The sequence below is a fragment of the Dreissena polymorpha genome, chromosome 10 (assembly GCF_020536995.1).
Source record: "Dreissena polymorpha isolate Duluth1 chromosome 10, UMN_Dpol_1.0, whole genome shotgun sequence".
Lineage (NCBI taxonomy): Eukaryota > Metazoa > Mollusca > Bivalvia > Myida > Dreissenidae > Dreissena > Dreissena polymorpha.
This window is the reverse complement of record NC_068364.1, coordinates 32,954,524-32,971,020: the sequence shown is the minus strand read 5'-3', so window position 1 is coordinate 32,971,020 and position 16,497 is coordinate 32,954,524. Positions and strand designations below refer to the sequence as shown.

At 33.9% G+C, this 16,497-nt stretch overlaps 1 protein-coding gene and 1 long non-coding RNA gene across 6 annotated transcripts in view; one reads left to right on the top strand and one right to left on the bottom strand.

Moving 5' to 3' along the window:
* LOC127847196 (uncharacterized) overlaps positions 1–13,389 on the bottom strand; it is a 37,395-nt gene extending 24,006 nt beyond the window's left edge. For 4 of the 5 annotated variants that reach the window (XM_052378926.1, XM_052378929.1, XM_052378927.1 and 1 more), the window contains exon 1: positions 13,267–13,389. The gene's annotated coding sequence lies outside the window, so the exon portion shown is untranslated. The remainder of the gene's footprint in view (positions 1–13,266) is intronic. The other variant, XM_052378928.1, reaches the window with a different exon arrangement.
* Positions 9,583–12,032, top strand: LOC127847226 (uncharacterized). The gene is made up of 2 exons (XR_008033868.1): positions 9,583–9,655; positions 11,693–12,032. It is a non-coding gene; the product is annotated as an uncharacterized LOC127847226 (long non-coding RNA).
* Positions 13,390–16,497: the final 3,108 nt, after the last annotated feature.

The following is a 16,497-nucleotide window of genomic DNA, read 5'->3' as shown; positions in this document are numbered from 1 at the left end:
AATGCTCTTCTTCAGTGGGTATATGCCGAAGACTGGTTCACTACACATAGTGACAGTCTTTACCAAACACAATTTAGGTGAACATAACCCGTCTTTAATATATTGCCGAATCTCAGATTTCTGTCGAATTTATTTGCTTTGATCTTCTCGATATCTTATTGTTATTATTATCATCCTGACAAATCACGCTTGTAAAATTTTTATTTGTTTTAAACATTATAGTTGGCATCTCTTTTCTTCCAGTATTCTCGCAGTATTTCAATAAAGACACCCTACTGTTTATTTGTCAGCATTGGTGACGCATTTTCCATTCGCAATATTCTGGTAAGTTGTCGTTATTATCCACCAGAAACACATTTATTCACGAAATTTAAAGATATTCCGATCTAACTTTTTAGTCTTTAAGCTTTAATTTAATTAACGTATTTACACCTCGTCTGCTCGCACTTTACCGATATCCCGAAAGGTTACATATCACTATGATTAGTTTAGGCCTAAAACAACAAAATCCAATACCGTTGGATTTTCGTACCACAATCTTACATGTACATAAAAAATCTTCCAGATTCGAAATCCACAAAAAACAAGACATTTATAAATGGTCTGCATTATTGATCAAATTTAAAGGTATTTGTTGGTTTTCCGTTTTTAGAAGCTGTTCTGCGAAGGCAAGAGCTGGGCATCATACAAGCCATTCTATCCAGCAAAACTGACAGTTTTGGTTTACAGAAATCAACAAAGGAGGGATTCCTGAACTATCAAAATTTCCAAGCTATACACACAGTTATTATCTGTGGTGATCTTTATTGGTTCTGTTGGTTTACTTGGATGGAACATGTGTGAACTTTTATAGAACTTTGAAAAGTCTATATATATCTATCTATAAACAAAAATAAGCTATGGTATAATAAGATCAGATGTGCAAACAATGTCAAAGGGTTGTTAAATTAACAATTTGAAGGCAATTATGCTGAAAAAATATGAAAGTTCCCATGCAAATTTTGTCTGTATATCGACAAGTGTCTGCCAATAAATGTCAAACTAGTAATACAAAATTTACGAGTATGTAAAAGCACTAAGTACCTGTGATCATTTTTAGTAAGATAGTGTAATTCTAAACACTTGCAAATAGCTTGTTTAGTAAATGCATAATGCAATTAATTTGATTTCCGTTCTATTGTGTAATTAATAAATTGGTTGTTACTTGTTAATCCATGATAAATGTTGTATGGCTAGTACAAAGCCAGCAATGTTAATTTTGTAAAAGGTAATACAATAACAGCACTTTGTAATTTCATGTACTAGTACGTAAATATTCTTGTACTGTAGGTTGATGACAGTGTTTTAGTATAACTTATTTTGTAACTATTATTTTATGTGCAAATAAATGATGTGAAGTGTTTTGTATCTCCACACAATACCACATACCAATTTATATATGTACTGTGTTATGTGTTATTTGAATGTTTAAATAAAAAAATATGGATTATATAACATGATGCATTCTAATATTTGCATTCAAATTGTAACTATAGAGCTAAGTGTATGCAGTTTAAACTGTGATTTTAGAATTGCTACAAAATGGCTATTTTTTTAGTGGCGACAAAATTTAAACTTTTCAACAATAGTTTGCAAAAGAAAATTAGAAACCTGCAAGATACCTGTATTTATTAAATATTTTAATTGCGAAACAAGTATGTTGTTATGCTGTTACACATAATTATACATTGATAATAAATAAGAAGACAATTAGCGGTGTTAACGTTTCCCAACAGTAGAAATCATTCTTTTGATGAAGTCAGTGATATACAGACGAAAGCTCCAGGTATGGCTTTCAATACGTAGTGTGTGTTATTTGACAGTCTAAAACTTATTGAATTAAAATAAATCCTGTCAAATTTGTCAATCAAAATTGATTTGACACATCACATGATTTTGATTATGTTAAATCAGTGTACTGCATGCTAAATGCAACTGCTTTAGCAAGCTGTCAAGTTGAATTAAGACATTTGATGAAACAAACTGTTTCCTGGGTAGGACCAGTACTTAGTGTCTATATGACGTACCATGACGTTGAAAGTCTACAAGACCTACTAGGTAGAACGAGAAATGTACTTTGACGTACAAAATTTTCACCGACCCTTGAGTGTTAGCCAATCAGAAGACACCTTACATCTGTTGCTTTTAGAGATATTTGACATTGAACAATATTATTATTATTATTTATACCGAATTATGCGACTATCTACCGCTAACTCATAGATATTGTGCGTATTTATTGACCTCGCGTGGCGGAATTAACCTCTGACTTATTCAAGTCATGGTTATCACAAAATAAGACCAACGGGGAGGTTATTATACATTATTTATCCCGTTAATGCTTGGTAACTGTTTGGTTACCGTTGGGAATTTCCTACACAGTAATGCGCTGGACGGTCGTGATACTCCACCCCGCATGATCAATAAATACTTACAATATGCTGAATAATTTTAATTTTAAAAAGGTAACAATTACATCTTCTTCAAATTTGTATATAATCTATTTCAATGCATTAAATACTTGAAACTTCTATGTGTTTTTTTTTGCCATTCTGATATTTTTATTCATTTTGTCCTCAATTAAAAAAGAGATTTTAAACATTTATTATAAATAAATCTGAAGGAAAAGCGGCTCAAGAGAATAGTGTTTTGATTGGCTGTTCAGAATCGTGTACGTCTAAGTACAAACATGTATGTCGAAGTACAAATTGTACTTTGACTAACAAGTATATACTTCGAAGTGTATTTTACATTTATGTCGACGTACAATTATTGTACTTCGACGTACATTTCTCTTTTCACCTTGTAGGTCTTCTTGACTTTCAACCCAAATGGTACGCCATAGTATGTCTTAAGGGTTATCTAAAGAATGCTCCCACTTAAGGGATCAATACAGAGACCTCCCAGTGACTAAGCCAGTTAGCAGACACCCCATACACTACATTGTATATCTATCAGGGATCATATTTTCCCGCAACATCAATCGGTCCGGATTTAAATGGGGAAAAAGTGTCCGTAAATTTATATTCAAAATTATGACAAATTACGTTAAAATATATACCATTGATTTTGCTATTCATGAAGATGGTATAATAAATGTACAAGTTAAATTCCCTTAAGCATTATTTTTAAACGGAACATACGAGTTTTCTCATTTTGTTTTATCATTTGCTATTTCATTGACAATGGTTGTTTCGTGTGCTGTTTTATCTGACTGTTTTTCATCGTTGTCCATATTATTAGTCTGTGTAAATCTATACCGATGTTTTTAATCGTTGAATTAATCATTGTCAACTCGATAATAGCTTATAAACATGCATTGAACCAAACAAATGTCTGTGCGTAGGTTTGTTACTGACAATAACAAAACCAAATAGTTAAGAAATAATTCATGTACGTTATAGTTTGTAGTCGAATAACCCACGGCCTATAGTTAAGATGCGTAGGGTTTAAATGATTTGAAACCACGCATCTAAACTTTCGGTCGTGGGTTATTCAACAACAAACAATAAAGAACACGAATTATTTCGATTCTAACACGATTTTTCCTGAAGATGTATACAATGTATATTATTTTTCGTGTGTACTATTTTATGGGAAGTTCCGCCCATAAAAATAACTTTCGGCTGTTCTGTCGATCAGATCCGCGACTTTTATTTATTTATTGCCGAATTATTCCGCTGGTGGAAAATGTATCGGAATATTTTGTTTAATTACAGCGCGTGCTTTCAGTGTACATGTACATGTATAAGGTCCGCCCACAATTATTGCAGATTTTCTTCTTTGTGTATATGACAGTTTACTGTATCATGCATGAAATGCACAATTTCCACGAGGATAACATCGAGGTTTGTATCTCCGAAGTAACGATTTTATCCTGGACGAGTACACCTTACGGACCGATTGTGCTAGGTATAAGCCAGTGAAATTATCGATTGATAATTCACGTGTGACCAATACACAGCGGCGCGAATCTTAGCTGCTTGGGGCCATACTCTGATACTAGCCTGCTAACGTGCAGTAATCTGGTCCTGACCGGTTTAGAGACTGCAGCGAATGGTTTATCACACCTAATCGAGATAAGAATGGGTGTGAACTGTGTAATCGATTTCATGACATGGGAATTTTAGCAAACAGAATCAGACCGACTGTTTGGGATTTTCAATCGGTCTTTCATGACCTCAATCGGTCTAGGACTGACAAAACCGACAAAAATATGATCCCTGATATCCATGTAACTCGTTTTAAGATTGATTTTTTTTTTATGCGTTTACTTAATTATTGCAACAATTATAATATTTTGAACACAATCATGTCCATATATTTATTAAACAGGGTTTTTTTTTAGAAAAAGGGGAAGACGCTGGGTAAAAGGGGAAAATCGAGCGCGAAAGAGACATATTTTGGGAAAAAATAAAAACTGTTCATATCAATGTCTATAACTCACCTTCAGGTTTTTGTTAGAAAAAGAGGCATGTCTCTGACCTTTTTGTTCTAAAACACATGAACAAGCATGATATTAAAGTCAAAGTCCTAAATAAAGTTGCAGGTGTAGATCTAATAATGGGAAATGTTTTCAACTGGGGCCGCGGAACGATGTCAATATTATGATTTCAATTTCATGATGAATGGGTTGACAATCTAGATCTGCTACAGTATTGGAAGGGAAAGGTGCGGCAGCTGCCGATTGTCTACTTTCACTTTAACAATAATCCGACATTATTAATCGATGTTGATTACATGTACCTCCGAATCCTGCTGGGTTTCAACGGTTTTTGATGATTCATTCTTAAAAAATGCGTCAACGCAACTAATATTTTCCGAGTCCGAACGTTTTATTTTGTTCGTGTATGAACGCCAATTGAGAGACTTTTTTCTGTTTTAACGTTTATATTTTGGCTTTCACATAACCCGGATGAAAATTCGACTGGTTTCCAGCGTTTTTTTCACCTGTTTGGGAACAGGTCCTGTCCCCTAGAAATTGGGAATTTTTGAGTCGCGAAATCCTTCAAATTGGGAATTTTCGCGTCGTGAAATCCATCAAATTGGGAAATATCAAAAATCATACAAATACATCAACTGGAATCTATTTTATGTAGTAAACAATGCTTTTATACACTATCAATGGCATTCTGGGATAGGGTAGATCATAAGTCTGTATAACAAATACCAGTTTATTTAAAAAAAAATAAGAACTGGTTTTCCAGATAGAATTAATGGGTATTGCCGCAATATAACTGAAAATTGTTTAAAATGGCATAAAGCCCAATTGAACAATTACTTTGTGTGGCAATTTGAGATAACTTGTCTAAATTAAAAGGACCAGCAGATGATCATTGTTATAATGGAAAACAGAAATTTAGGTGGCTAAATTTATGCTTGGCTGATTTCGTTTTGTTCGCTTTCTTCAAGTAGTATTTTGAATTGTGACTCATTTTCTGGCTATTTATATAAAAACCACGGTGCGAGTGTGCAAAATCGTCGTTAGTAGTTGACTTTTTAACTTCGCCGCGAGTATTTGAAGAGTAAAACGAGATTTCGGAATTCCATATCTGGGTTTTTTTAAATCGTAAAGACGTCGCTACGAATAAAAACAAAACCCGGAAAATATTTTGTCAAAGCGGCATTTCGAAATATCTATCATTCTTTTCGGATAAGGGTTTTATTTTGTATATTGAATCTGTATTTAACGAGAACGTTCAATAAACAACTGTCACGAACATGTGAAACATTGTTATCGAAGCGTACAAAACAAGGTCAATTTTACTACTATTGCCTTAGGCCAGAGTTTTTTAATCAATAGATTTTCGGACCCGCCGACTCCTATTTTTGACGAAACCAAAAAAAAAAAAATTATATAATTTCAATCTCGGATTTTTTTTCGGGTGCCAAAAGCCGGGTTTTAGACACAAAACGCGTTCGGGTTTTAGAGAAGTAATTTATTTAAAGCGTTTACCGATATCGCGTGTAAATGTATCATAAGCGCTTCTGTAACATCGATCATTTTTACTGAAAACATGCAAAATGGTGGCGAGACCACAATGACTTTATACTGGTTTGGACTAATTATTTACCAGGATGCTAAAACAACAAAACAATTTATCAAAGCCACTAGTGACCAATAAATTGGCGATGTTGTGCGCAAACATGTTAATGAACACGACGAAATCGCTTCACTTGAAGCGTCTAAGACAATGATTGACACAGATAAGGTTACATGTGTAAGTGTGACCCATCTATGCCAGTGAATGTTTTGGTCGAGAGCGACTTGAAATGCACCAAACCACACAGGATCGTAGTATTATAAAAGAAAATGCATTTGATGTCCTAATGGCGATGAGGAGGAATTACTGCTACCTTCCATCTGCCAGGTAAACCATTTGTAAATTATTTAAGAAATTTTACAATTTAATATATGCAATATATTCATTATTTGGCAAACCTGTCATTGCAATTAGCAGGCTGACCAAAAATAATGATTTTATTTATTTTTTATATTAACCCTTTCAGTGTGAGAACCAAATTTTGAAGGCCTTTGCAAACAGTTTGGATCCAGATGAGACGCCACAGAACGTGGCGTCTCATCAGGATCAAAACTGTTTGCCATTCTGATAGTATTCTTTGAAAAAATCGAAGAAAATGCTATTAAATTGTAGCAATTCAGCAGACGCCATTTTAGCAGACCACAAATTTCCAAGCATGCAAAGGGTTAATTACTTTATAATTGATAAAATACAAACCATTATCATGCCCCCCTTCGAAGAAGAGGGGGTATATTGTTTTGCACATGTCATTCCGTCGTTCCGTCTGTCGGTCCGTCCACCAAATGGTTTCCGGATGATAACTCAAGAACGCTTAGGCCTAGGATCATGAAACTTCATGGGTACATTGATTATGACTGACAGATGACGCCTGAAAGATTTTGCAGGTCACTAGGTCAAAGGTCGAGGTCACGTTTGGGGGGGCATATGTCTCCGACCGCTGGATTTAATAAATCCAGATAATCTTGTTCAGTTATAATGTAAATATTCACTGCAGATTAAGAGCTCGTTACAGAGACATATACTGTGTACTCTATGATGCGTTTTCAATATATTGTTTCTTTGCATATGTGTGCAAAATTTCCCCATTGGCCTATTAAAATTGATTTGTACTTGTGTCATGATCATGACTATGTTAACCATTGTTTGGTAATAACATTGTAAGATGATGATAATAATAATTCCATGCTATGCTGTGTGTCATGTTTTCTGCGTATTTTATAAGTTGATAGTATTCATTATAATTTAGTTTCATACTGCATATATTGTAAAAAAAAATGTGTTATTCTATCTCTACATAATTCATCTTTGCTCTAAGATTGTAGTGGGAAACTTGTACAGCTTTGTGTTTTACAATTTTAAATATTAAACCATCACAAGCTTAATCTTGTTAATTTTGTAACTAATAGATATTGGTTTGTATTTTCTTTTAATACTCGAGCAACACTTGGCGTGTTTCATTTTTGAATTACATGTAAAGATGTTGTTTTGATAGAGGAATATTAAAGTGCCTAGGCAGTGACATGGGGGATTGGATGACAGATTAAGATTTTTTAATTCGAAGATTGACTTTGCCAGAGTTTTTTTTAATTCAGATGTTCATTTTGTCTCAAAAGGAATTACTTGCAAAAGACATATTTGCGTGTTTGTGCATTTTCATTTGTAACAGAAACTGTTTCGGATAAAAGAAAATTATGCAACTATAATTATATTCGTATGAAATGCAGGTCTGTTAATAAATGTGTTTATTGCTAAATATGTGTATGAGAATGTTTAGAACATAATAAATTTCATTGACATTTATTATTTTGGTCACGAAATATACAAAGAACTTCATACCATAACATTTTTAGCATAGTGCATTTTTGGTCACCATCTTTTTTTTTTTTTTTTTTTTTCCGTCCTCCTACTGGACATGTTTTGGAAAAAAATCCGAAAATCTTTTTATTAAAAAACTCTGGCCTTATTTGGTTGACTGTTTCCCCGCCAGCATTCAATAATGCCGCATTATGTTTGCCGGCCGGGGACAGGGCTTTTTTTCCTTCTTTGCGATTGGCAGTGGACGGACATTTCACAATTTTGACACGGCCAATTCACAAACCTGACATGGCCGTGAATATTTACAAAAACAGCCGTTTTAAATCGTGAAAAACGGACTTTTTGTGCTCAAAACTGTCAAAAACGGCCATTTCGGAACAGAAATATAAGTTTCATAACCTCGTTTTTAATTCCGAATTCGCGAAAAACTGTCGACTTGCGTTACCGATGTTTGTTTGTTTTAATCGATTTTAAAGTGTTGTGTAACCGGTGAAACCGGCGTAAATAGTAAAAGCTCTGCCCAGCAACGTCACTATAAAAAATGGCGACGCCGAACGCTCTCTACTACACGAAGAAAATTAAAAAACAAGAGTTCCGCGGTCGGAGATGACCGCATTGAAGCCGGATTTTTTATTTAAATGACAGGAAAGTACCTTTCGTGTTTTTGTCAATGCAATACTTAAATTACTGAAATATTGTTCAAAGGTCAAAATGAAATGTAAGTACTTTTCAAGGCATGAGCAAACCTTGTGTTATGTTTTGAATGCATGCATATACATGTACATGAACAACAATAACATTTAAGGTCACAAATATGAACTTGAATTGACAATTAGGAAAGTTTGATCTCAATTTTTTTATTAGCAAATTAGTAAGATACCTTCAAATGAATGACCTTGAAATGTCCAGTGGTTACTTACTAGTTCTGGCCAACCTTCATGTCAAGTTTCAAGACTCTAGGTCCAAGCATACCAAAGTTATAACAACTTTAACATTTTTACATTCAAGGTCACAGTGACCTTGACCTTCAAATGAATGACCTTGAAATGTCCAGTGGTTACTTACTAGTTCTGGCCAACCTTCATGTCAAGTTTCAAGACTCTAGGTCCAAGCATACCAAAGTTATAACAACTTTAACATTTTTATATTGAAGGTCACAGTGACCTTCACCTTCAAATGAATGACCTTGAAATGACCAGTGGTCATCTGTTAATCCTGGCCAACCTTCATGTCAAGTTTGAAGACTCTAGGTCCAAGCATACCAAAGTTATACCATGAAATAAGAACTTTAACATTTTTACATTCAAGGTCACAGTGACCTTGACCTTCAAATGAATGACCTTGAAATGACCAGTGGTTACTAACTAGTTATGGCCAACCTTCATGTCAAGTTTCAAGACTCTAGGTCCAAGCATACCAAAGTTATAAGAACTTTAACATTTTTTATATTGAAGGTCACAGTGACCTTGACCTTCAAATGAATGACCTTGAAATGACCAGTGGTCATCTGTTAATCCTGGCCAACCTTCATGTCAAGTTTGAAGACTCTAGGTCCAAGCATACCAAAGTTATACCATGAAATAAGAACTTTAACATTTTCGAGCACGCCGCCACCCCGCCCGCCCCCCCGCCCGCCCGACAACATCAATCTATAAGCCGAGATTTTTTCGAAAAAAATCCGGCTAAAAAACGCAAAATAATCCCGATTTATTTAAATTTGGGATAACAGTAAAGAAACAAAAGCTTTCTACAGAAGGGTAAGAATTGAAACATGCACATTGATAACATTATAAGGAAAGTCATTTGATAAAAGTGAAAGTATCTGCCGCGGCTTATGTATTGATGGAAGCTTGTCAAAACGGCCCCTAGTCAAAACGTCCCCTAGTATTGATGACCGAGACTTGTTATTCGTATCTGTTTACGATTGGAAATCTTGGTTAAAGTACATGTAATAATGTGGTTTTTTCATATATATTTTTTTCATTTAAATGCATATTCATGACACATATTCATGATTCAAACTTTGTATGTAGTCTATTTATGCTTTGTAAAAAAATGTGAAAAATAAAATAACTTGTTTACTAGGTTGGCGCTAAGGAAAAAAAATTAGTAGCCAAATTTCAGCACTACGATAACGACCCACATTTTAACCTTATTTCCTCAATGAACGACATAATCATTATCATGAATCTATAGGTATCAACAATGACTGTATTAAATTATCAATGAAGTCACATTTAAATAAATTATTTGTTACCTGAAATCAAATAATTTCATGTTTTTTTATTTTGCATTTATATTTATGTTCATGCACTGGCATAAACGGTATACAATGTCATAGGCGCTCGATGTCAATGACAATGTTTGTTTTTTTATTTTTTTTTTTAGTTACCCGTTGTTTATTATAATGCATACACATACTAAATTAATAAACATCTACCAACAAAACGTCTTCTTAAAAGAGATAGTTCGACTATGTATGTATAGATATTGACAATATCTATGTACTTAGTCGAACTATCTTTTTTTTAAGAAGACGTTTTGTTGGAAGATTTTAAAAAACAAAAAACAAAATTAATAAATAAAACATTGTCACTGACATCAAGGGCCTATGTACAATGTTATAACTTTAAGATATGCCCCGGTCTTTGATTGGGTGGGTCTTGCGTAACTCATATTCGCCACCCCCCCCCCCTTTTCCCAATAATTTTTGCCCTAGTCTGGTGCTTCTTGATTCTTGAAAAATACATTTACTGCAATGTATTCTTGAATTGACATATTTTTCTATTGTTGCAATATATAATTGATTCAAACGTACCGGTAAATTTGTAAGTCTTAAATACTGCATGTACTGAGCGGCTAGGCTTTATTTAGTTACACATCGTCTGTTTTTACAAAAGCATGCTTTGCATGCGTAGAACTTGGCATTGCAGACGACAGCAATAATTTCGCGCTCTTTCTTATAACACGGGTTTTACATGGCATACCGGTATTAGTGCATAGTGAATAGTTATTATCATGTGGCTGTAGAAAAACGGTGTAAATCAGTTTTACAAATAGACATGATAAAATATACATGCACTGGATTTAATTTGTTACCGCATCAAATTATTAACGGGTTTTGTTTTTCACAACTTACTCGCCGTAAGTAATTTTACACTGCTCACCGATTGCAATTAACTTCTCATAATTAATGATTGTTTACAGTACGGTAAATAGGTGTGATGATGATGCCCGAAACCGCCTTTAATATACTGCTTTATTTACCGGTTTTATATCACGTATTAATGCTACAACTGTGATTCATTGTTTATAAACCTGCGATAAACGCTTACTCTGTGACACACGTCAATCAAAAATAATAATCACTATATAACTCCGCCTCCATAAACTTTCTCGTAACCGATTGGACGTTAAATATCACACTTTGACGACTGGAAAGTTACCCGAAAATTTCCCGTGATGCATCTGGCAGCATACATGACTGTGTTATGTTGCTTGAATATACGATCCGGTTATCTCTTATCAATGGACTATCTATTACCACCTGGAGCTTTTATGGCGATTGCATTTGGAAATCGGTACCGAGTTCTCTTTAAAAGTAAGGAATATTATATACTTATAGAGAATTATCAGGTTTTTTTGCAATCGCCATTTTAATTCACATTTTAATCTTTAATCGCCAGCTGAAAGATTCAATCGCCTTTGGCGATTTTGGCGATCGGAAACGCTAACATAGGTTTACATTTCTTACAAAAGTACTGTTTTTCAATGTATACCTATAAATGTTTCAGATCAAATGACAACCTCCCAGGGAGATCATCATACACTGGCGAGGGTCAGGCTCACAGAACATGAAAATTATCATGAAGAAGGAATTTTCCTCTTCAGATTTTGAGAGAATTATTGACATTTTCAAGAGTAAAAAGAACAGAGTTCTAAAGCTGTAAAGTCCAGAACATGTCTGAGTTATGTGCCCTTGAAATGTTCTATGTTTATAAATGTTATTCCTGTGGTAAAGAATTGTTGGGACCAGGTATTTTAGTTGCATTTGGTACATGAATAATTTTTTGCAAATCAGATATATGTATATGTGTTGTTATTGTATCAAATACAGTATTCATAGAAGGAAAATATGCCTTTATTGCATTATTTAAGGAAATTTTGATAATATTCAAGTGTTTAACATGCTTTAGCTATGCTAATGCATTGAACTTTGAATTTCACAATTTAAAGAAGTTCGCGACTCGTTTTTTCACAATTTTAAGAAGTTCGCGACTCAATTTTTCACAATTTTGAAAAGTTCGCGACTCAATTTTTCACAATTTTGACAAGTTCGCGACTCATTTTTTCACAAAGTGAGGGGCCAGGGCCGCTTCACAAAGTCAGGAAAAAAAGCCCTGGGGGAACAGTCAACTTGGTAACTAGGAGGCTCCACCTATCGGAAGTTGCGTCGGCCTCATTTTAAAACAACAACAACAACTACAACCGTTTCCTTTTCATACTTGTTTACTAACTTCTGAAGTCGTTTTGAGACAAAAAAGATAGTCTATTTGGGATTTTCGAATCGATACGAGGCGGTTTTTATATAAACTATTTGGGATAAGACCGTTTTCTAAATTGGGAAGGGTCCGTCGGCGATTTTGGGACCAGGTCCGGTCCCGATTGGGAACAGGGCCGTTTACCGGACCCGTTCAAAGAAGGAAAAAAACGCTGGTTTCCGGTAATAAATTGACGAAACACCCTTCTCGCGCAAGACCGGAATCCAGTAAAATAGTCACATGATTAATACGATTAGTTGCCATGACGTAATTTAAGAGCTATATATAGAATCACTGGGATTCCCAGATTTGAGTGTTCGTCGGGAGAGAGAGAGCGAGATCGTTGTACATGGTACAAATTGGATAAATGTCGACTTCCCAAAAGAAAAAAAACATTTCGTCGAGGGTTAAATATTATATTTTGGTGAAAAATAATATTTTTTAGGGGAAATGGTATTTTTAGGGGAAAAATTCTGGTAGGGGAAGACGCCGAATATCGGCGTCACTTTCTTAGCAAAAAAAAAAACTGTTAAAAATACATGGTTATCAAAAAAACTTAAAAAGCTTTTGCCTGTAAATTAGGTAGCATCTATAATCATATTATGTAAGGTACTCATTGCATTGAATTGCGTCAATACAGCCCCACAACGACACTATGCGTATTTCAAAATGAACATGTCAATGCCATGAGTCGCTATTTATAGATTTTGGAAAAATACTAACTTTCCACGCGCATAGCATGCGATCAATGAGAGTTATGGTCTTATAAAATAAAATTAATACAAAATATATCATTTTCAGAATATCTCCATAACAATGACACTTACTTGAAACGCACTATTTCAAAAGAATCTATATATAATTGACTCTCCTCCCGATTTAATTTCATCGGTCGTCCATCTTGGTCAGAAATGTGTATTGATTCGTATTTGCGAGTTTGTTAAATATTGCTTATATTAAATATTTTCTTTTTAACATAACTTGAAATGACCTCATAAACAAATTATACAAATTTTAGAACAAACGGATCGTGAGCAATTTATAAATGATCGATTTTGAAACGAAATATTTTTCGAATATACTACCGGCAAATAACGGCTAGCTGAAGGTCCTCGGATGTTTCGCTCCCAAGACGTTTCCGCCCACGTCGTTTCGCACCTGGTCGTTTCGCCCCATTTAGCGGAATGTTTAAATGTTCAATGTTTTGTCACATATAATTATTGTGTAGTTTGTTCATTGCTGAGATTTGAATAAAGTGTGAAATTAAAATGCACTAGTATACAATTGATGTTTGTCCTTCGTTGTTCGATGTGGTTTGAAAATATTGTAATTAAAGGTAACACAATTGAAAATTATAATAAATATAATGTAATAAATATAGTATTGTGTACGCTTTAATGCTTACGTATAAATATATTAATTGTTTACACGAACAGTTTAATTGGTGATAATTATATAATCATCAAAGAAAGTATCCCGAATAAATAATGTAAGTATATCACGCATCATCCGACAAAGGGTAGGTGATAGAAACAATGAGCCACAATAAGTATATAGTTATATTAATGTAAAATGCATGCAGTCAAACAAAATTAATGGAGAGTTAGACCAGTGCATAGACCTAGTGTAAGATCAATAAGAACAGGACTTTTAACGGCGATTTTGTTTTATGACATTCAACATTGTTTTATAAAGTGTAACATAATAGTGTCAAAGTTTAATAGTTGTGAAAGGGAGTTGTGTGCAACATGGATTTTCCATGCATAAGATGCAGTACTGAAGTGCGTCCTCGGCAACACGCGTTCCAATGTGATTCATGTTCACGTTGGCAGCATCGAACGTGCAAAACAGGTGAGTCAGATGAATAATAGTAAGTTACTAATGCAAAATTGATGATGATTTTCTTTAATTGACTTGATAATCACAATCCAATAAATTCGATTCAAGTATTTCCAAAGCGCGTCAAAAAGCCGGTATAAACATATATATTTGAGGCAATTGACCGTTTATTTAAAACATTTGGCGATCCTGAGTTAAAAAAAATAGTGTTGCTATATTATAATTGTAATGTATAATAATTACGACTCATTAAGTTTGTAATTGTGATTTGCTGTATATCCTTAATTATTGTGTATTATGTATACTCGAAGTGATCTGTTATGTTTAAAAAGGATACTTTTTAAAAGTTAATGAAGTGAGAAGATTTAGAACAATATCAGTGAAATGCAACAATTTTGTGTTTTTTTTATTTACCCATGAAAAAAACTACATCATATTTATGTAGTACAATTTCATATTAAATAAAAATATAATTTAATTTAATAAAAATATAATTTAATTTAAGTCGTTGGGCATTATTAAACATTAACTGCGTTTAATTCCTTTGATTTACTTGACATCTAACGCACAAGTGGTGCTTGAACAACAATCAATTAAAGTGCTCCCTAAATGGGTATTTGATTAACAGTCTGAAAAGTGTCATAAACATGCCACTCAATGCGGGCATCTTATCTTTTAGAACATTGCCGCTAATCCGATGTTAAATAGATAAGGATCGTAATCGAGTGTTAATTGCTATATCTACACTTGGGGACTTTCCTTACGCATCACTTAATCATATCGAAATATCTCCCTTATTTTTGAACGGCTTGTGTTGAAATGTGGATAATGAATAATTCAATACAAATCTGATAATTCCTGAAAATTAAATAGAAATTGAAAAAGAACAAAATATAAAAGTCAAATTCGCAAACTCGTCCAACGTTAAATAATAACTTTACGGATATGCAGTACACTCCGTTTTCCCAAAGCGAGGCACAACTGTATTATAAAACCCGAAACGTTAAAGGGTAACTTCAGTGTATTGACAAATATATGATTTAAAGATGTTAATTTTCAAATACAAATTTCTTTGTCAACAAAACGTTTGCGCAAAATTTTAACGAATAGATTATTGACTTATATGAAATTTGGCAGATGTCACAACCGATGCATTATAAATCATTTTGGTATAAAACTTTTCAAGCATACAAAAACGCAAATGAAATAAAACTGTGTGAACGAAACTTATAACAACCGTTACTTTCACATTTCCGTGTTTCTTATTATTAGGAAATAGCGTATTATTAATAATGAAATGACAAATCAACTTGTTTTTCTATGTACTTGATAAACTTATAAAACGATATACGTTTACTTATGTTAAAAAAGTTATTATATAATCCAGCTGTATATTGTATGGATAATATGATAATTTATGTATTCCTTATTGCTAAGAAATAGCGTATCATTAAAAATGAAATGACAAATCAACTTGTTTTTCTATATACTTGATTTACTTTTAAAACGATATACATGTACTTATTATAAACAAGTTATTATATAATCCAGCAATATATTGTATGGATAATCTGATAAACAATAAATCCGTCATTGCACAGGTATCTCTTCTGAGGAATACAAAGCCGCTGTGAAGTCAGGATGCGAGCTTGACTTCGTATGCAGTCCTTGTTCAAAAGAACAAACACGTAGAACAGAGGCCACCGATAGTGATGCTGACGACTTTGCTCCAAATTTGGATTTGGGATTTAACGTAAGCGACATCGGTCACAACGTAACCGACGAGGACTTGGACGGTACGCGGGCAGAAGGAAATATACAGGTCGAGGGAAACGTCAACGACACAACCGTAAACATGGGCGATGAAGGAGATATCGAAAGGAACGACTCAACGCGGGCAGAGGAAAATATGCAGTTCGAGGGAAACGTCAACGACACTACCGGATATATGGACGATGAAGGAAATATCGAAAGGGACGACACAACCAGAAACGGGGACGACAGCGTAGACGACAATGACGCAACAAATTTGTCGTTTAATATCACCAATAGAGAAATAGAAGTAAACATAGACACTCAAGAAAAGTAAGTTCGGTAGAATTTTTAATAGCATAATACTATTTGATGAAATGACATTGAAAAAGTACCGGTGGTATTCGCATTGTACCAATAATATTAGTAAAATCAGATTTTATTACCATTAGTCTGGTATCATGACT